Here is a 21,528-nt window from a genome sequence, read left to right as displayed (position 1 = left end):
TACATCCGGGCTAAAACAATCCTAAATTTTACCCTCAGGCAGAAATCTGATTTAAACATCTCTATTTAAAGTGACATTTGTCCTCCCTTTTCAACTGGTTTCCCCAGAAATTCCAGGAAGTTGACTTCATGACCTAAAAACAACCGGGTGGCTGTGAAGAGCAGTTGTGCCCGTCCTTGCACTTCAGTAAATCTGGGTGCCAGAATGAATCCAGGTGGTAATAAAACAGGTGCCCAGCTATCTGCTCAGATGAATCCCATGTTACTTTACTGCTACAAGAATTTAAGATTTAGAGTTCAGTGGAATTCTGGAGTCACTAAATATTTTGAATATGTATTTCTTTGGCTGATAATAACCCAGCTATCACTACTGATGGACTAGTGTCTTTTGATTCATAAAATTACGTCTGATTTTTCACTACAATGATTTGAAATATCAACGGATTACAAATTCTAGAAATCCAGAAAAGCAACAATGTCATGGAATAGCTTCCATTTAAAAAAAAAAAAAGGAAAGCAAACAGAAAAAATGTTCCCATAATGAAAGTCCCCAAGTAAACAAGATGTATGTGTATATAAACAGGCGCCAATATTCTTACATTGTGAAACATGGTAACTTTTGATATTATTAAGCAATTTAGACACTGCTGGCGAGTTCCTACTAACCAAGGTAATCTAATTTCTGTTGCTTTTCAAAGTAAATTGATTTTTTTTTCTTTTAGCCGTCTGGTAATTGAACAAATTTATACAACTGTGATGGGATTTTACTTACCACCACACAATGCATAAAATCCTTTACAAAGACAAACTATATTACTTTATAAAACTACATTTTTGTTGTAATTAAACAAATTGTATTTAAACTTGCTCTGTGCTTCCAAACCAAGCAATAGCATTTTGGTATAAGCTGTACTTTACTTGCAGGTGTTAGGCGGTTTCTTCATTTGCTCTACCTTTTTTGAAAGCTAATTTTTATTTACAAAATCCAAGAATTTTTCTTGTAAAAACAGCTTTTAAAAAACTATTCCTAACAGTCTATTGGAAAGTGTAAATTATTGCCTACATTTAGTACATCAGATAAATGACCTAAAAAAATTTTTAAATAATTTCTGTCATTTAGGACTTTTCCTTACATTACACCAGGATCCATTTAAAAAATACCTACTTACATCAAAACATCATTTAAGGGATTTTCATAATTTATGCGTGCGTGCCTACTCAGTCACTCGTTTGTGTCTGACCCTGTGACCCTATGGGTGCCCCATCAACTGTAACCCAGCAGGCTTCTCTGTCCATGGAATTTTCCAGGCAAGAATACTGGAGTGGGTAAGCTATTCCCTTCTCCAGGGGATCTTCCCAACCCAGGGATGGAACTCAGGTTTCCGGCACTGCAGGTGGATTCTTTACCATCTGAACCATCAGGGAAGCACTCATAATTTATAACATATATTTAACAAAGCCTATATATTAAACTTAATATACCACACTGAAGTCTTGAATAAAATTTAGGAATTAGATCCTAGTTGCTGTTACTCCTTTAAAAGTTATCACATCAGGTCAAGAAAAATGATATTATTTTAATATTCTAATTCCATAATTCTAATAAGTAGTAACTATCTTTAAATTAATAAAGGTCCTTAACTTTTTTCTGAAAGCACCAAAAATAATAATAACCACTACTTCACCAATCTTTGGGAGCAAAAAGATTACAATAACAGTTTCAATTTTTCTGATAACACTAAGTCTAATTATAGTAATCCAGATGATCAAATACTTTTCAACCTTTCAACCTTCAATCAAGAATTATTTGAAGAGATGAATATTTGGGTGGGGCTATAGACTATTTAGTGTTATATAAGAAAGAACGAAGCTACGATTTTAATCTCTTTAAAATAAAAATGCTTTCATCTTTCTTGTAAATAGTTACAAAACCTGTATCTGTTAAGGTAATGTGAACTAATACTTAAACAAATTACCTTAGTAACTGATACGACCAAAACAAGATTTTAAGTCCTTTCCAGGTCTAGCAGCTAAAGTTATTGTTTTTAAATAGCAATCCTATAGGACACTAAATTCTTCAAATTTCCAAAACTAATCTATATGCAGTTAATTTGTGCGAGTGGTATGCATTCTCATTAACATGAGAACAGATTTCTACCAGGTAGGGTTCGGCTCATTCCTTGAAAAAAAGATTGTAACACTCTCTTCATTTCATACTACACTTGTCAGTAAACTCACTGTTATTGAGTATTTATTCACAAAAGTTAGGTCAAATAAATATTTTGACAGAAAACAGAGCAATAACATTTTATCACTATGGTGTGCTTCTAGTGATCTTACGACCTTTCCAACATTTGTCTTAACTCACATATTCCTATATTACTTAAGACATTAAAATATTACTTTAAAAATTTTAACAAAACACACAAAGCTCAAATAATGATCAAACAAAGTTCTAACCCTAAGTAAACCTGGCTTTTAAAGCAATCCTCTTGCTAATTTTAAGAAAGGAAACGCCCAGAAGCTTGGTGTTAACGCTTCTGCTCACTGTGAAAACTGTAGCAATAAAAACCCCAACTGTTTGTCTTAAATTAAGACTCAAGAGTACTCCATGTGAGATCTGTATATTTATACTAGTTTTTACAACATCTGGAAGTTTTGTTTTCTGTTTTTGATATTAGTCCACTAATAAGCCTGGAAAAATTATATTTATTGGAAATATTCAAGTCTAAACCTCAAGTAACTGGTTTGTTCTACCCAACATGATTCAATATTCTGACTTCCCCAACTACCTGCTCCCAGAGCTATCTGCATTTCTAAATTTGTTTTCTGTTGCCAACACACAGTAACTCAGTGATTGAAAATGGCAGCTGAAGTGCTTCTACAACACATTAATTTTTCTCTAAGTAGTCCAATTTTGTCATCTAAATGTTGAAAAATCTTTTCACTGCATTTTACACGTTTAGAGATTTGTTGAATTCAGGTTCACCATCATATAAAATGAAGAGCAATGTTTTCAAGACAATTTTTAGATTATCACTAATAGCTTTAAAGGATAATGTGTTTTCTTTATAGCACTCTGCATTCAAAGCAGACTAGTTAACAGCAACTTAAGTGCAATAATAGCAATTACATCAATGTGGGCTTTTTTACCTCGAAAGTACTTCTTAGACAACTGAAGAGATCAGATAAATAAACTATCATAAAATGATTTCAGGGTAATAATACACAATTTGAATGCCACTAAAAAAAATTTATCTTAATCTGAAAAAAATTATCCTATTTCACTGAAGACTTACAGTATTAGGTGATTTATGGTTATTTTTCTCTCCAAAACTTTTTATTATTTTCACTTTTAAAAGGAAAACAAGGACTTCTGAATGTGTCCCTTAAAAAAAAAAAAAAGCCCCCTCCAATGAAGGGGTATATCAGGTTCATGTTCAAAATCAACCAACCATCAAAGGCAGAACTATAAGAGATATGTGCTTACAAATCTCCAAACCATTCCTGAGATTCATTTTCATCCTAAAACTAGGTTTTAGAAAATCTAAAGCTAAATAAATAAAACCAATATTTCCCCAGAAGTTGAAGATAATAGTTCTCCCTTGGCCCATCTGCTTGCCATAAAATAACCCAAATGACCTAAGTACCTGTTATTTATTTCTTTATTCACAGATACTGAGTTGTTTAAAGAAATTCAGAGAACATATTTCTCTGAAAGTGCAAAAAAAGCCATTAGTATATGGTATATACATATGAAGAAAAATCTCTAAGCTGACTTCCAGAGTTTACTATTCAATAAAATACCAAAATTTGAGACAAAACAAATCAATATTTAAGCAATTGTCTCCATATACAATTCATGAAAAATCTGAGTATCACTTTGAAATCTTTTTCAAACTTATACTTGCAACAGAAGTTGTATTAACCAAGTTTATGTTGTTTTTAATACTCAAAAGTCTCCACGGACTTTTTTACCTATAAATTTAGCAAGTGTATTAAAGTTTCCCGAGTATACAAATGAGCATCCTTTCATCACAAGATTCTATCACCTTATACATTAATTAAAAGACTTTCTCAGTCATTTTACTAATATAACAAAGTGCAGACCTTAGAAAAGTATTAAGTAACAGGAAAAGCTTTCTCACTCTCTCTTCCACTGAAGGGACCCCAAAAGACAGGCAACAGTGACTCTCATAAAATAAAAGGTCACTCTTTTTCTAGGAACAAACCATTTATCAATAGAAAATAATTGTCTTTCCATTTGCAAGGGCTCCACAGCAACAGACAATGTTTTCAGCTCACATAATTACAAAACAGTAAAAGTTCAGAAACACAGCCTGAATCCACCTCCCTATTTTTACCCTTTACAATTCTCATTGCCCTTTGGGCCTCCACTTGGAAGCAAATGGAAGACAGGCTGAAGTTTTCTCAATTGAGCTGAAGCTAAGAAACCTTTGATATGCTAATAGTCCCCTTCAAACGGTAAGAATTCACACTTGCATTAATTCAAACAATTTGTGCAGAATGATGTGAAATGGCACCTCTTTTAGAAGCAAGCAACAAAAGGAGAGAATCGGAATGTCTGAAGAAACTAAACAACAGAACATTTGTTCTGCAGCATTCTATCATGCATAAACGTACTGGAGGGTGGAGGCGAGGGACTACAAAAAGTTCCACAACACACCTGAACATAAGTATATTTTCTTATAAAGGGTTTCTCAAGTATTACAAAGATACTAAATTTAAGTTACAAAGTTACCCTTTACCTAGGTCAAGAGTCCCATCACAACTGGGAATGTTGCCAAAGACACCACACAAACCATTCTATTTTTCTGCTACGGAGGCAGATTGCCTCCTAGGTGCCCATCTTTTAAGGTCTGCCCAAGATCAAACTTGATTTAATAAAAGACATCCCAACAGGCAATTATTTACCAAACGGATGTGACTTTTCCTCATTGTGTAACTCTTGGGTTGAGCAAAGAGCAAACTTGGTGGGGCCTGCTCCAGACACAAACATTGACAGGAAAATGAATGGACCAAGCATGTCCGTTAAATGTACGCCTCTGAAAGAGAGAAGTACACATCGTGTAAAGAATGCGTAAGAAAATTTAAGAATTGGGGGCGGGGCGCGGAGCAGAGTGCCTAAGAACCTGGCCTTTGTAACGGGAACCATATGGTTGGTGGCTGCGACTCAGACGCTCCCAGGCTGCTTGGAGAAGCTGCGAAGCAGCCTGACACCTTTCAAGAAACAGGAGGAAAACATTTCCTCGGTCTGAATCTGAGACAAAACAGTTTGCATCGGGAAGAACGGAATGAGGCGGGCAGCGAAGGGGGAAAGAATGGGGGGGAGGAGTCCATAGAAGGTGGGGAAAGGAGATGGACACCACAGGACTTGTCCCTCTAACTGCTTTCAGAGGACAGACTGAGGAGGGCATAAAAAAAAAAATATTTAGGGATAAAGAAAACCGTGCCTTAGCAGCCGCTCATTGTCGCTTTGACACAAAATAAAGCTTCCAACGATTTCTCCTAACCCAAGCCCCGTAGTTTGGCGAAAGGAACAAACTTTCTAGATCCCTAGAGAAGGAGTCTTGCAGGAGTGCCTCCCCACTGCTGAGGCGCTTCTGTCGCTCCCCTCGCCTCTCCACAGGAGAGCCGGGTGGCCCCAGCCAAGCAAGGAGCCCACGCTCGTTTAAGTGCGCAGGGCCGGGGGGGTCTCCCTTGCCTCGCGCCCCTCCCACCCCTTTTCCCCCTCAGCTCCCCACCCGGCACCCTGGTCCCACAAACCAGGCTTCCAGAAGTTCGCAGCCCCGGCGCCAAGCCCAGAAGCCCACACCCCGTAACTTCGCCCTCAGGCCCAGCGCAGCCCGCTGCTGCCCTCTCACTGCGGGTGCGGGAGGCACTTGGCCTCCCTGAGGCCCGCTGGGTGCTCGGCCCCGCCGCCCGCCCGGCCCCGCCGCCCTTAATCGTTGCCAGCCCCGGTGCTGGCCTGGCCACATCTGGCTGCGCTTTGCTGTCATCCTCGCCTCTCCACACCACCTAACCACCGACAAAAAGAAACCACCACCCACAACAACTCATCCCATCGGCCCCTCACCCCCGCCCACTTGCCCCGAACTCGCTCCCAGCGCTCGGCCTCCCGGCTCCACTCACAGCCCCGGACCGATCTGCAAGTAGGAGGGGCGGGGGGGACAGAGGGAGGCCCGGCGGGGGCGCGCCCCACTTTCTGCCTCCCCAGACAGGCTGTGAAAGAGCGAACGGCACCTTCTGACCCAGGCTCTCAGTAAATCACAAAACACTCTCCTGTCCCCCCCCGGAGTCCCCTGCAACTAGGCTATAACCAAGAGGACTTCACGGCACGGGCAGGGCGAAGCAGCAGCAGGCTGGACAGGAACGGGAGTTCTGCGGCTCGATTTCCGAGGAGGGGGATGTGGGGGTGGGGGCGAGTAGCCCGCGCCCGCGCAGTTCGCCCTCTTGGCCCCGCCGAACTTTAACAGCGGAGCCCCAACTCACCCTCGGCTCCCTACACCTCCAGCATCCACCCCTGTGCGGGAGGCGCAAAGCAAACAGGTCTCCGAAGCCCGGCACAGAGGCACATTGTTCGCTCCCGCGGCTCTTACCTCGGTCTGCGAGCGCGCCCCGGGGGCGGGCCGTCTGGCGCAGGGGCCGCGCGGGGAGAGGCGCAGACGGCTGCGGCCACCCGGGCCGGCGAGGGCCGAGGCCGCGCGGGAGGCAGCGCCGCGACTCGCCGGCCGGACACAGCGCCGCGGCTCGGCTCGTCCTCCTGCTTGGCCGCCGCCGCCGCCGCCGCCGCCTCCTCCTCCAGCCAAGCAGCCAGCGCCGGGCGGCTCCTGGGGTTAGGTCAACATTTTCCTGCAGTTTCCCACACACCGCTCCGCGAGAGGGGTCTTTGGCACACGCGCGCGCGCGCCCCCAGACCGCACGCTCCTTCAGAAAGATGAGAAATTCGGGAAGCGGAGGGAAAGGGGTGACGGAGGAAAGAACCCGACAGAGGTGCGCAGACTTGAGTGTCCCCTCCGAGCGGCAGACGCGGGGGTGGGGGGGGTGGCGAGCAGACGCCGGCGGCGCGAGGCCAACTCAGTTCGTCAGGCGAAGCCACTCAGCCCGCCGTCCGCGCCGGCCGGGCTGGCATCCCTCGAGCCGACCCTGCGGCCTGGGGAGGGAGACGGCAGCGGCTTCTCCTCACATTTCGGGTCCCTGGGCCGAGGCGGAACGGTGACCGCTGCCCCCTCAAGACTGGCTGAAGGCGAGGACTGGGGCTTGGGGAAGCGGGGAGGTGTAGGGACGAGTCACGCCAGCAACGGAGGGGACGTTTCCCCTCCCGCCCCCCGACTCCGACGATCCCAAGGAATTCTCCGGTAAGCTCCCGATTTCGCTCCGGTGCCTCTGCGTGTGTGTGTGAGAGGAGAGAGAGTGAGAGGGAGCGAGAGGGAGCGAGACGGGGAGCGCGAAGTCCTGACACAGACTCTCCGCGAGGTCTGAACTGGAGTCACCTCCAGCCTCCTCCTCCTCCTCGGCCTCCTCCTCCTCCAGCCCAAATCCCCACCCCCGCGAGTTCGGCTAATCATATAAACATATTAGCGTGTACAGCGACAAAGGATAAATCTCTCCCTCCTGATTTTTCCAGCAAAGGGCTCAGGCAAACTCAAAAGAAGATTACAGGCTGCTAAGTACAAAACGTGGAGCAGATCATCTATAACTCATTGCCGCCCAATAGCCATTTTTCACTCCATTTGAGCAGCTGCGGCGGTGCTGCACCCGAGCAAGGGGGAGGGGAGCGAAAGGGGACACTTACGGGCTCGAGAGGTTCGGGTGGCGGCGGCGGTGGCCCAGCAGCCGCCCTAGAACTGGCCGGCCCCGGCTCCGCCGGCCCGGCGGCCGCAGGGCTGTCCGGGCGGCGGCGGCTGCGAGGGACGCGCGCGCACGGACGCGGAACGCGCCCCGGAGGCGGCCAGTGGTGGCTAGCGCCCCTCCTTTCCCCTCCCCGTCGACTCGCCCTCCCCTCGGTCCCGGGGCTCCGCATTCAGTCCACCCCCCACCGCCCCTCCGCATCAACACACCCATTCCATGCCGATCCCCCACCTCCCCAAACTCCACTCACTGCGCGCTCGATCCTCCGCGCGCTCCTGCAGCGCGCGCTGTCCATCCTGTCTACACACACGCACTTTAAAAACATTTATTTTATTTCTGGAACAGGGTGAAAGGTATTTGGGAGATCGCGAAGCTCCGGCCTCCGAGGCGGGGCGCTGGGGGCTGGCCTGCAGCTCGGGGGGTCCCCTTCCCTCTTCCCTCCGGGCTCGGGAGCTCTCTCCTTGCCTGCACTTCTGAGAGGCACCCAGGATGCGTCTTTTACCCACCCCGTCTCCAGGTTTTCTCTTTTCTCCGCGCAGCGAGCCGGAGGCCCCGAAACTTTTAGTTTCCGCGGCCCTCCTTTTGTGTGACTGTTCGGAGGAGAAAGAACGTCTGTTCGCCTCGGCTGCCTCCGTCCGGCTGCGGCGCGCGGGGGACGCTCCAGGGTTAATGCGTCTTTGATACCTGAGATTTCCGGCGGGCTTGTTAATGAAAGTTACTTTTTTTTTTTTTTAATTGCGATGACTTTTTCTTTGTAGTTACAGAGAGCTAGCCAAACTTTGACTTTATTGACTATATTTCACAAGAGCGTTTTGTTTGTTTTTGATTAAACCCACCAGGATAAGCAAAGGAAGGAAAGGAGACTACAAGGCTCTTTTCTCGCAAGTGCATTCATCGTGCTATTTAGGTCTGTTTCCCTCATTTCCTTACATTGAAACTGCGTTTGCTCTTGTCCTCTGACCACACTTCCTTGCACCTCTCTGTTGGTAGTGTCAGCAAACAGCCAGGCAGCGCCTACGATGGACCCAAACTGAGAACAGACCACGACGGAGAAAATCGTGCTTGAAAAATGTTTGAAACCCAGTTGTGTTCTTTGCATACGAATAAAAACAAACCTGGATTATTTTTTAATTACAAAATTTCTGAACTGAAAGTGACTACATTTTCAGATGTATTTCGAAATCACTGTTTATGCTAATGAATGCAGACATCAATTAAAGAAGCATGTTTGCTTTGGTTTTCAGGAAAAACTGATATTCCAAGATTTAAAACCTCTAGAAAATAGAATGAAACTTGAGATTCTTTGCTTTCAGAAACAATATATACTGTTTGTTGCTGTGGGTATGCTGCAGTCATCATACTTCAGAAATCATTTCAAATAACAGTGTTATTAAAGTGTCAACAGCAGATTTTTCGAAAGACATGAAGACTCTAAATACCTATATTTTGTCACAAAGCCAGATATTTGTGGTGCTAAAGTAAATACAACTATTGGTCAAGTTTTCTTTCAACTTGTAAAAAATCAAGTTAAAAGTACATATGTGTAAATAACTGAAACATGCTCTTTTGGTTGATTCATTTTAATTTTCTCAGATTCAAACAAGAATCCTTGATGATCAATTTTTTTTCTACTCAATGTGTTGATATTTTAATATTCTCACCAATATTAAAGATAAGAGGAACCACTTAGAGCATTGGTGCTTTAAACTACATAAACACTTCCATTTGCATAACATAATTCAAATATTATTGATGCAGGATATAAACAAGGCTAGGAACAAAACACAGTTATGCAGAACTAGTGTGAAACCTTATTTCGTTTTTACATCTGTCAGAATTTATTCAAAAAGAAGGTAAATTTACAGAACTCTCAGACCTCAGAGATCATTTATATCATGGTCTCCTTTTGGAACTTAAAATTATTTTATTCATGATTATAAACCAAAATATTTCAAACATAAAATCTGCATTTACTGAAAAATTTTAGCCCTTTCTTTTGTTTATCTTTGAAGATTTTTCATTTACCCAGGCATGATTCCCAGTGAATGCATAGATCAGTCTAATCCTATTTTTCTTTGGGGAGGCAAAACTTGGGCTGAAGTTTTTCTTTAGTAAGTTTAGTAAGTAATCAGTAGAAAATTTTGCCTGATTTAAGCTGCCCATTTGTTTGCCCATTTACTTATTTATTTAACTCTCAGAAAGAATCTCAGGAAGAACTCACTGTCTACATTTCTTAAGTCTGACGTACTTTGATGTTCAGGACATAAGTGAGTCACTCTCCACTATGTTCCTGAAGAGACTATAAAAAAAGGAAGATGCATGGGAGGGGGAAGACATTGTCAGAAGTGGGTTAAAACTATAGGGAGTGGGAAATGCCTCATACAGGTTTTCAATTTTAATTCAATAGGATATGTATTTTATAGAGTTCAAAGGGTTCAGTGCTTTTTTCCCTAAGAATATAATAAGCTTGGTGTTTTTAAAATTATATCTAAATGTATTCATTCTCTAGGAGGTAATGTTTTAAATATTATGGAATTTTTAATTCTTTCCTTACACTTCACACATAATAATGCTTCATCCTTCTCTGTATTCACAAAGGATTGAAACAGAGCTTTTTAATTGCATTGATATATTCAAGATTAAGCTGTTAGCCACAAACCTGCATTACAAAGGAACACTTAAATGACACACACACACATATCCAGACAACATAATTTGCCTGACACTTCATGACAATTCAAAACATAATTTATAACAATACAGGTGTTATGGTAGGGGAAAAAAATGAAATGAGAAGCTTAATAATGTCTGCAGATGTTAGCAAGCTAAAGAGAGTTGGAGTATGTTTTGTATTCTCTGCAATCCAATCAATTTAACTACTCAATCTATATTATTCTTTAAGTAATGGCAAAATCATTGACTTATTCATAATACTTGCTAATTGTTTTTAAAAATAAATTCTACAGAGGACAAAGGAAACACCCATTTCCATTTGTTTTATGTTAAATCAACATCTACCCACTCATGGTGATTTCATTCAAAGAAAACAGAAGGAACTCATTAGTTTATGTGGTTTGAGAGATTGATGGGCTTCAAACATTTTACCATACATGTTTTTTCCAACTGTAGAAACTCGTGTTTTTAATTTAAACATCTTTAAGAAACTAAAGATTATTTTATTTAATGGGTTCACATATTTCTGATACAGAAATTATGCTAACTTTTAAAGCTATTTACCATCCAGGCATCTTTTCTTAGAGCAAAGTGATGAGGTACATGTCAAAATACAAGTGTGCATACCAATAGTATAGGTACCAATTTAAAGAATCTGAAAAAGTATGAAAATGGGCAGGGTTGCAAAATATTGTGGTTAGTCTAAGCCAGCAGAACACTGGGAGTAACCTGTTCAATGCCCAACTCCAGCAAAATTGGATATAGGTAAGCCAATACTAAAAGGGGACACAAAGGAAGACTGGGGTGGGACAGGGAGAAGATCCAGATCTTGATAATGGGCAAAAAAGTATATGAAGTTTGAGCTACACTCTGTAGAGACCAATGAGACTAGATTGTATTCATTATTTTTGCCTGTGATGAGAGAGCTCTGTGAAAGTTCTAAAATTAAGCAAAAAACAGGTGAAACTGGTCTAGTTTCTAACACAGAAATAGAAATAAAATTAGCTAGATTTCATCCTAAACTCTGTTCCCTTTTCTTCATTGTCACGGCTCAATGATGCTTAGTGCTGAAACTAGTTTTCCCTACTCTAGAAAATAAATCTTTTAAAGCTCTAGAGCAAATCAAAGCAATATATAAATACCCAAACTAGAACTGGTTGAAAGTTCCTAGCTTTGTTTTTCATCTTAACTTTGCCATGCATGTAGGCTGAAAGAAATCAAAACTCATTTTCCATGAAAGCAGAAGCATATAAAAGCACTTGCCAAAGCCAATACACTTTTAACTCTTCTCCTGGTTCTCTCCAGGCTGAGTAAATCTTGGTCCAAGAAGGACAAACCCTATCTAAGATGTAGAGATGTAGTCTCCAAAACTAATGATAGTTTCAACTGTATTATAAATGTGATTCTGGTGTACTGTGCTTAATGATATTATTTAGAAGTATATAATCACATGCATTATTAAATACATATCATTTTGTAATTGTTGCGTAGTTGCTAAGTGGTATCTGACTCTGCTACCCCATGAACTATAGCCCTCCAAGTTCTATTCATGAGATTTCCCAGGCAAGAATCCTGGAGTGGGTTACCGTTTCATTTTCCAGGGGATCTTCCTGACCCAAATATTGAACCCATGTCTCCTGCATTGGCAGGCAGATTCTTTACCACTGAGCCACCAGGGAAACCCCATCTGTAAATATCTACCAAAATAACTGGTAGCTTGACTCTTTCTATGCACCAAAAGTATTTATATATGTCTAACTATGTATAAAAGATTATACCTTTTTTTACCATTATGATACTCAAAAGTAAGCAAGTTAAAAAAGATTCCCCTCATAATCATTGCTCCACTGAGTCTTACAAAACTCAAAGTTAATCTTTTTTTCCATAGATTATTCTCATAACTGTTGGGTAATCTCCACACCTTGAGGATTTTCTATAATCATGTCCTATAGATATTCTATAAATATGTCTGTCGAACCAGGAAGTGTAAGTATAAGAACACTCTCTTTATGGAAAGCTGCCTGTGACTTCTTATAATATTTTTTATTATAAATTCTCATCCCTTCTCTGTATATACAAACCTCTGTCAACCATACAGATGAAGCTGCTTTAAATTTTTTGAAAAATTTTAAAACTAAAAGTAAGCTAAAATCACAACTCTTTGTTTTAAATATAAATATAATATGGGCAGTTCTTAGTAAAGCAGTATGCATCGGATGAGAACAATAGCAAGGCAGTGGTTAATAGTAGAGGCAACTCCACTTTGATTGACTCTAAACCCTCAAAGATAACCAAATAGCAATTCACAGAAGTCTAAATTGAATTTTTAGTGCCTCTGAGGATATGACTTTGATTATTTATGTCATAGTTCATTGTATTGTAGTATGGCAAAACTTGCAAAATGCTTTTAAGAGTCAGGAAACAAACTCACAAATGCCCTCTTTGCATTTCAGAAAGTGAGTAAAAAATTTAATTATATAAAACTTATAATATTTCATATTAGAACACATTAAAGTTATCTTAATGATACAGCATAAAATAATAATTGAAATATGTCATTTTAGTATTTTTTAAACAAAATTGTTTCGGTTTTGAAAATATTTGATCATCTACAATTATGTAACAGGAAATGTTTGACTTGGACTTTTTGATTTTTCTGATCATATATATTAGCTGTTACTAACATTGTTCATTATTTTGTTCTCTAATTAATATGGTGGTTATTGTTTTTAACTCATCTTTTTTATTTTAAAAAGACCTCTGTTGCATATATTTTAATGAAAATAAGTTTGTCTGAGCATATGGAAACTAGAACAGCAATTTGCAAAGGTTTTTCTTCTCAACCTAGTTCTCATCATAGTTTCTTGATAAGATAATACAATGTTGCCATCTCTATTTTCCAGAATAATTTAAATCATTATAATTAGGTTTTCAACTTATTGTAACTCTTTACAATGCGTTCTTAAAGTCACTATGAAATCCATCACTTAGGTCCTAGACCAAACAATGATGTAACAGGCATATGTTTTTGTGATAAGTAAAGTGCGTTAGAAAAGAATCTTTTTTTAAAAAAATCAGTATCCAAATTTAGAATCACATTAAAATGTAGTCTGCATCTCAAAGAAGTACTGAAATGATTTGGTCATGATAAGGTTTTGTTGCGTGATATTTAATGAAGAAATTTTGGTTTAGGTGAAATAATAAAAACATAAATAATCTCTCCAGCTGTTCTACATTAAAAAGTTGTCAAACCATCAGGTGGATAATATATTCTTTGAATGATTTTGATTCAGCGATAGGGATGTGCTGTACTGAACACATCTCTTATCAAACTGTACTGATTACCAAAAATCACATATCTACAATATAACTTAAGGGGAATATTATTGCATTAAAAGTGTTCCCCCTCATTATGGGAATGTAATTTATGACACCAATTTAATTAGTACTATGGCTTTACTACCTGATTTTAATGACCCAAATTCAAACCACATATATTTCATTGTTCAGACAATGTGGAATACACTGCAAGAAAAGCTAATTTCCTGTTTATTATGTAATAATAATTGAAACGCAATAATTCATGCAAATATGCTGTTACTGCTATATATGAAGTGGCATGTCTCAAGGAAGATGTCATGGAAATAACATGAGAAATATTTATAGTTTGTTAAAATCAGAGAAAATAATTGAATTTGTTAAAATAAAATCAGAGAAAAGACTTCCAGCAATAAAATGTAAATATTCCAGAAATCAAAGAATGTAAACTATTTTTAAATAATATGGATCCCCAGAAGACTATCATTTATCACTTTAAAATAAACATGGATAATCAAATAAGGAATCTAAAAAATATTTTTTAAAATGAATTTTGACATTTCATATAATTGCTCAGTATTTACTTTCTCTCTGGTGCCCTGTTACAAATGATTTTAAATATGATTTATATAAATCAAAAAAATTTATGTAGATGTAGGTTTGAAATGATAATGCTGACCAGTTTGTTTATATTGAATATTTCTATATAGGAGGAAATCATGTGATGTCAAAATAGATACTAAATTCAATCTTTAGAGAACTCTTTAACTGTTTAGGTAAATTTATAGCCTATCAAAATTTGGAGGTAACTTGTTACACCTTATCACTGAGGGAAGTCTATCTTTGCCTCAATTTTCCAGTTAATGAAAGAAGTGTTTAAATACTCTGTAGTTAGATTATTAAGTTCTACAAAACTGAAACAGATGTGTGTCTTAGTATGCCATTAAATTTATGATTTACATAGAACCCTTACATAGAGCTAAGCAGAGGCCAGTGATTCTAATTTGCTTTAGATTTACAATAACCTGATCTGGTTTTTGTAAGTACTGAAACACTTTAAACAAAATTAGAAAGCAGTTGTGCTTTGTGTGATTAAAGATGCAATTCCCTTTGGAATAATGAGAAAAGTTAGAACATGTTTCTTTCTTTATGGATGTTTCTATTATAAACACCAGTGCTGTACATTATATATTTTTGTTACTATGATTTCCTTGTTTTTAATTATAAAATAAACCAATTGAATTTCACTGGAGTCTCAACTGAAACTATGCCAAAATTTAGCTGAAGAATGTGTACTGAGATTCATAAAAATCCTTAAAAATTTTCCCAGGGTCTTAAGGTCTTGTTATACAAATACTAGTTCACCATAATTTTCTAGAGCAAAATATATTTCTGATTAAGACCTACATAGCAAAAAGACTTGAGTGCCAAACACATTTCAAGCCCTAGAAAACGGCATATATAAAATTGCTCAAGACAAATGATTACTGGATTCATTTGGTTACAAATAGAAAGAGGTTTATTTTATCTCATTACACAAATAATAACATGTATAGAACTGTTATTTAAATCTCCTTCTACTTTGTTTTGTGAATTATAATGCATCAGCTTCTAAAAATCAAATCTGTAAAAATACATTATTTTAACACTGTGGATACTGTTTCCTTAAAAATCAGTCAAAAATGTTGCTATATCATTGTAAGCATTTGTGTGTATATTTATATTTATAGAAAATAAGTACATGCAAGAATCTTAATTCATTAAAAGTTTATCTCTCATAAAAACTTTATTAGCCCTTGAAGACTTTGCCACTTCATATAAAATGATTTATCTTTTGAATAAGAAGGTTCCATTAATCTGTTTGACAAAAGAATTTTTAAATCATTTGAATAATTTATTTCAGTGAATTATTTAAATTCTGTAAAAATATATATATATGAGTGCATATATGTATATATCTGTGTTTATATATTTGTGTTCTGGCACAACATCACAGAAGAAATACGAAATAGAATTCAGAATACATTGTCCTTGACACCGCCAGTGTCACTTAGTGTAGCTGCCCATGTGTTCTTTGATCACCCACTGTTTGCACAGGACACCCCCCTGCCCCGCCCTTAAAGGGCCATTTGTGTGACATTTGCTACAAAAGGGTGATTTAATGTCAGAGAAACATGCATGTTATTTTCTATATTCATTTTTAATTTTGCATTTTTACTGAGATATTAGGCTGACATATTTTTCAAAATGTAAGGATAATAAAAGCAATTATTCAACACTAAGAAAATCTGCTTTCCGCCATTTGGTACTCTAGGTGCTACTAGAAAGTAGAAAACATACTCCCTCCCCAGAGGATCTCTGGAAACAAAGGGCAAATATACATGGAAAATAAATAAGAATATACATAACAATCTATAAGCAAATACACAAAACTAATTAGGACATAAAGATATATGTTTAATATGCATGGTATTCAGGAATTTTAACTATAGACTATTTCTGCAGACTGGTACTTCACAACATTTTCCCTCAAATAGATATAATTATTCTTTTTTTTTTCCTTTGACTATGCATTGTTATTTATAAAAAATAATGAAACCATTGGATTTTCCCTCAACTTTAGTGAAGTTATGGAATAAATTTGCCACAAGTTACCTTCAATTTTATTTTTAAACATGCCAGAAAATAAGTTTCACTTGCTTATCTCCTGCACACAACAGAACAAGTTTTCTATCATATATATATGTTGTTTTTATCTAAGTGAACTTTTTATTGGAAACTTCATCCAGTTTATTCTTTGCAGCACTGTTCTCCTCTGTTAGGTTTTGGTGGGTTCATTTGGGTTTTATTTTAATTTTGTGACCCATCTTTTCAACAAATTTCTTATAAATTTAATTTACCAGGAAGGTACTAACTCTACACAAATGAAAGTCTCAATCTGTGCTTGTGACATGTAGTAAAATTTAAAGCCTTGGTCTTCTCCAGATTCTCCCACTTGTCCAACCATCCAAATATATCACCATACCATCGTGTACCCATGGAATTCTCTAGGCCAGAATACTAGAGTGCGTAGCCTATCACTTCTCCAGCGGATCTTCCCAACCCAGGAATAGAACCAGTGTCTCCTGCCTTGCATGTGAATTCTTTACCAAGTAAACTATCAGGGAAACCCATTGTATACCCATAACTCACAATACTCAAACCTTAGTAAGGCGGAAAGAATCCCTCAGCACTCTCGTACAACTTTTAAAGTCCCTGATTTACAAAGTAGCACCATGAACTCTTGGGGACACAGTAGTCTTTTAAATGTTCATTAGATGCATAAAAATGCTTTCTGAACTTCTCTGGAAGCACCTTCCTCCCTACCCATGTTCTTGTATCTAGAAAATGTAAATATTCCCCCAGATACCTCCAAGTTGTAGGATTCAGTAAGTAATATCATACTGCTTAGAAGTATATGCACCAATCGAAGCAGTTTTTGTTTTTTTGTTTAAATCATTTCTCCAACTCTCAATTTTTTAAGAATAGTGTCTTCTTTACTGTTTAACAAACAGCCTGAGCTATAATTGGTTGTTGGAAAGCATTTATGGAATAAATGAGTTAGAATCCTATAATCATAAATACTGTTACAATATTTAGTTTAATAAGGCAGCTGCTTGTTGTACAAACATTAAAGCACTGCTATGCTGTTACAGATATTGTAAGTCAAACAACCTAGAAATCTTGTACAAATGTACTTATCACAAGTGTACATATAAACAATATGCACATAAATCTTAACAAATTTGTTTAGCCAATTTATTGAAATATTTTTATAGATCATATGTAAATATTTTAATATCTACACAAATTAGTGATTAAAATGAAATTTAAATGTTTTCCAAAAATTAATTTGATAATAATGTTTGTGTGTTTGTGTGTATGTTTCTCTTTTAAGTAAAGAGAAACATAAATATAGACTAAATGTTCAAGGAGTTTCTAGCACTATTAATTATCTTTGTGTGTATTTGTGTCTGTGTATATTGGGGAGGTAGGAAGTATATCAAGGAAGACAGAAAAATAATTATTGCATTTGAGTTTTTAAACTCAGAGAAGTTGAAAAGTTGATTGTTCCATTTTACCTAGAACACTACTTCTCCCTTCAAATGCTTCTGTCTCAACAACTTATGTAAGATAAAGATGTTTCTGGGGAACCTCAGAAATTTGAATCAACAGGCTTACATGGAACTTTTCAAGGGTTATATTTTGCACCCTGGCACTTTGGTCCTATTTAAAAGCAAAATCCCTGACATCGTCTACATTATGGTAAAAGGTACCATACTTCCATTGTAGTTCACTTATGATTCACTAAGCAAAGACTGGAACCCTACATTCAAGAGCCAAAAAGAATTTTTATCAATTTTTTTCCTTCGAAATCACCAGCAATGTTATTATCTTAGTTCAGTTCAGTTCAGTTCAGTCGCTCAGTCGTGTCCGACTCTCCGCGACCCCATGAATCACAGCACGCCAGGCCTCCCTGTCCATCACCAACTCCCGGAGTACACTCAAACTCATGTCCACAGAGTCGGTGATGCCATCCAGCCATCTCATTCTCCATCGTCCCCTTCTCCTCCCGCCTCCAACCTTTCCCAGCATCAGAGTCTTTTCCAGTGAGTCAACTCGTCGCATGAGGTGGCCAAAGTATTGCAGTTTCAGCTTCAGCATCAGTCCTTCCAATGAACATTCAGGATTGATCTCCTTTAGAATGGACTGGTTGGATTTCCTTGCAGTATAAAGGGCTCTCGAGTCTTCTCCAACACCACAGTTCAAAAGCATCGATTCTTTGGCGATCAGCTTTCTTCACAGCCCAACTCTCACATCCATACATGACCACGGGAAAAACCATTGCCTTGACTAGACGGACCTTGGTTGGCAAAGTAATGTCTCTGCTTTTTAATATACTATCAAGGTTGGTCATAACTTTCCTTCCAAGGAGCAAGCGTCTTTTAATTTCATGGCTGCAGTCAGCATCTGCAGTGATTTTGGGGCCCAAAAAAAAAAAGTCTGACACTGTTTCCACTGTTTTTCCATCTATTTCCCATGAAGTGATGGGACCAGATGCCATGATCTTTGTTTTCTGAATGTTGAGCTTCAAGCCAACCTTTTCACTCTCCTCTTTCACTTTCATCAAAAGGCTTTTGAGTTCCTCTTCACTTTCTGCCATAAGAGTAGTGTCATCTGCATATCTGAGGTTATTGATATTTCTCCCAGCAATCTTGATTCCAGCTTGTGCTTCTTCCAGCCCAGCGTTCCTCATGATGTACTCTGCATAGAAGTTAAATAAGCAAGGTGACAATATACAACCTTGATGTACACCTTTTCTTATTTGGAACCAGTCTGTTGTTCCATGTCCAGTTCTGACTGTTGCTTCCTGACCTGCATACAGGTTTCTCAAGAGGCAGGTCAGGTGGTCTGGGATTCCCATCTCTTTCAGAATGTTCCACAGTTTATTGTGATCCACACAGTCAAAGGCTTTGGCATAGTCAATGAAGCAGAAATAGATGTTTTTCTGAAACTCTCTTGCTTTCTCCATGATCCAGCGGATGTTGGCAATTTGATCTCTGGTGCCTCTGCCTTTTCTAAAACCTGCTTGAACATCTGGGAGTTCACGGTTTACATACTGCTGAAGCCTGGCTTGGAGAATCTTGAGCATGACTTTACTAGCGTGTGAGATGAGTGCAATTGTGTGGTAGTTTGAGCATTCTTTGGCATTGCCTTTCTTTGGGATTGGAATGAAGACTAACCTCTTCCAGTCCTGTGGCCACTGCTGAGTTTTCCAAATCTGCTGGCATATTTAGTGCAGCACTTTCACAGCATCATCTTTCAAGACTTGAAATAGCTCAACTGGAATTCCATCACCTCCACTAGCTTTGTTAGTAGTGATGCTTTCTAAGGCCCACTTGACTTCACATTCCAAGATGTCTGGCTCTAGGTCAGTGATCACGTTATCGTGACTATCTTGGTCGTGAAGATCTTTTTTGTACAGTTCTTCTGTGTATTCCTGCCACCTCTTCTTAATATCTTCTGCTTCTGTTAGGTCCATACCATTTCTGTCCTTTATCGAGCCCATCTTTGCATGAAATGTTCCCTTGGAATCTCTAATTTTCTTGAAGAGGTCTCTTGTTTTTCCTATTCTGTTGTTTTCCTCTATTTCTTTGCATTGATCACTGAGGAAGTCTTTCTTATCTCTCCTTGCTATTCTTTGGAACTCTGCATTCAGATGCTTATATCTTTCCTTTTCTCCTTTGCTTTTCGCCTCTCTTCTTCTTAGAGTATATTAATTAATCAAAATTTTCAAGGAAGATGTTCTGACTTCCTGCTGATACTTTAAATATTGTTTCTTTTTGTTTACATTCCATTTTCTTTTTTAATCTTTCCAAAATATATTAGAATAGTATTTTTTTATCAAAGAAAATCATATTGAATATTATTTTATCTTTCTTTGATGACATAGAATTTTTCAGTGTTGAAGGACCATCAATTGACCATTGATTATCATAGCACTTATTACACACATCACTGTATTTATTGATTTATTCCTCCCCTACCAAATAGTAAGCTCCTTAAAATCACACTAAAGTTTATATGCCCAGCTCTTAGCACAGCACATAATAGAGGCCATATATTATATAAAATCTTCTAAATAAATCTATTTATATAACAGATTTTATGTAAAATCTAACCAACAAAAGTAATTTATTAGCCCCATAGGTGTTGGGCCACGCAGTGTTTTATTTTTAATCTACTTTTTGTCAACTTTTAAAAATTGAAAGGCTTCAGTTAAAGTTGGATTTTCAGCTTTGTGGGCTGGGGGAGGTGGTTGGGAAGGGCGTGAGGGGAGCAGCGGTAGGTCCAGCAACTTTTGACGTAGAATTGTTGTTCAGTCACTCAGTTGTGTCAACTCTTTGTGACTCCATGGACTGCAGCACACCAGGTTTCCCAGTCCTTCACCATCTCCTGGAGTTTGCTCAGGCTCAGGTCCATTAAGTTGGTGATGCCATCCAGCCATCTCCTCCTCTGTCATCCACTTCTCCTCCTGCCTTCAGTTTTTCCCAGCATCAGGGTCTTTTCCAATGAGCTGGCTCTTCTCATCAGGTGGCCAAAGTATTGGAGCTTCAGCTTCAGTATCGGTCCTTCCAGTGACTATTCAGGGTTGGTTTCCTTTCAGATGGACTAGTTGGATCTTCTTGCAGTCCAAGGGACTCTCAAGAGTCTTCTCCAACACCAGTTTGAAAGCATCAATTCTTTGGTGTTCAGCCTTCTTTATGGTCCAACTCTCACATCTGTACATGACTACTGGAAAAACCATAGCTTTGACTAGACGGACCTTTATCAGCAAAGTAATGTCTCTGCTGTTTCATATGCTGTCGAGGTTTGTCATAGCTTTCCTTGCAAGGAGAAGGTGTGTTTTAATTTCATGGCTGCAGTCACCATCCACTGTGATTTTGGAACCTAAGAAAACAGTCTTTTACTGTTTTCATTGTTTTCCCATCTATGTACCATGAAGTGATGGGGTCTGATGCCATGATCTTAGTTTTTTGAATGTTGAGTTTTAAGTCAGCTTTTTTTACTCTCCTCTTGATGTAGAATACCTCATAGCAACCCTCGGCAGGAGAAGCTTTCTCTT

The 21,528-nt window shown here is 38.8% G+C and overlaps 1 protein-coding gene across 11 annotated transcripts in view; it reads right to left on the bottom strand.

Moving 5' to 3' along the window:
* The window catches only part of ADGRL2 (adhesion G protein-coupled receptor L2), a 337,601-nt gene that overhangs the window by 209,295 nt on the left and 106,778 nt on the right, over nucleotides 1-21,528 (bottom strand). For 4 of the 11 annotated variants that reach the window (XM_055403217.2, XM_055403219.2, XM_055403216.2 and 1 more), the window contains exon 1: nucleotides 6,620-7,487. The exons of 1 other annotated variant lie outside the window; for it this stretch is intronic. The gene's annotated coding sequence lies outside the window, so the exon portion shown is untranslated. Of the gene's footprint in view, nucleotides 1-6,512; nucleotides 6,529-6,619; nucleotides 7,489-7,815; nucleotides 7,965-8,121; nucleotides 8,187-8,377; nucleotides 8,505-21,528 lie in introns of those variants that run through there. 6 more of the 11 variants (XM_055403214.2, XM_055403212.2, XM_055403211.2 and 3 more) reach the window with 6 other exon arrangements.

This window comes from Moschus berezovskii, chromosome 4 (assembly GCF_049115385.1).
Source record: "Moschus berezovskii isolate FMDL1 chromosome 4, NW_MosBer_1.0, whole genome shotgun sequence".
In the NCBI taxonomy this organism is placed as follows: domain Eukaryota; kingdom Metazoa; phylum Chordata; class Mammalia; order Artiodactyla; family Moschidae; genus Moschus; species Moschus berezovskii.
Note: the sequence above shows the minus strand (reverse complement) of the source record. Positions and strands in the feature narration are given on the sequence as shown.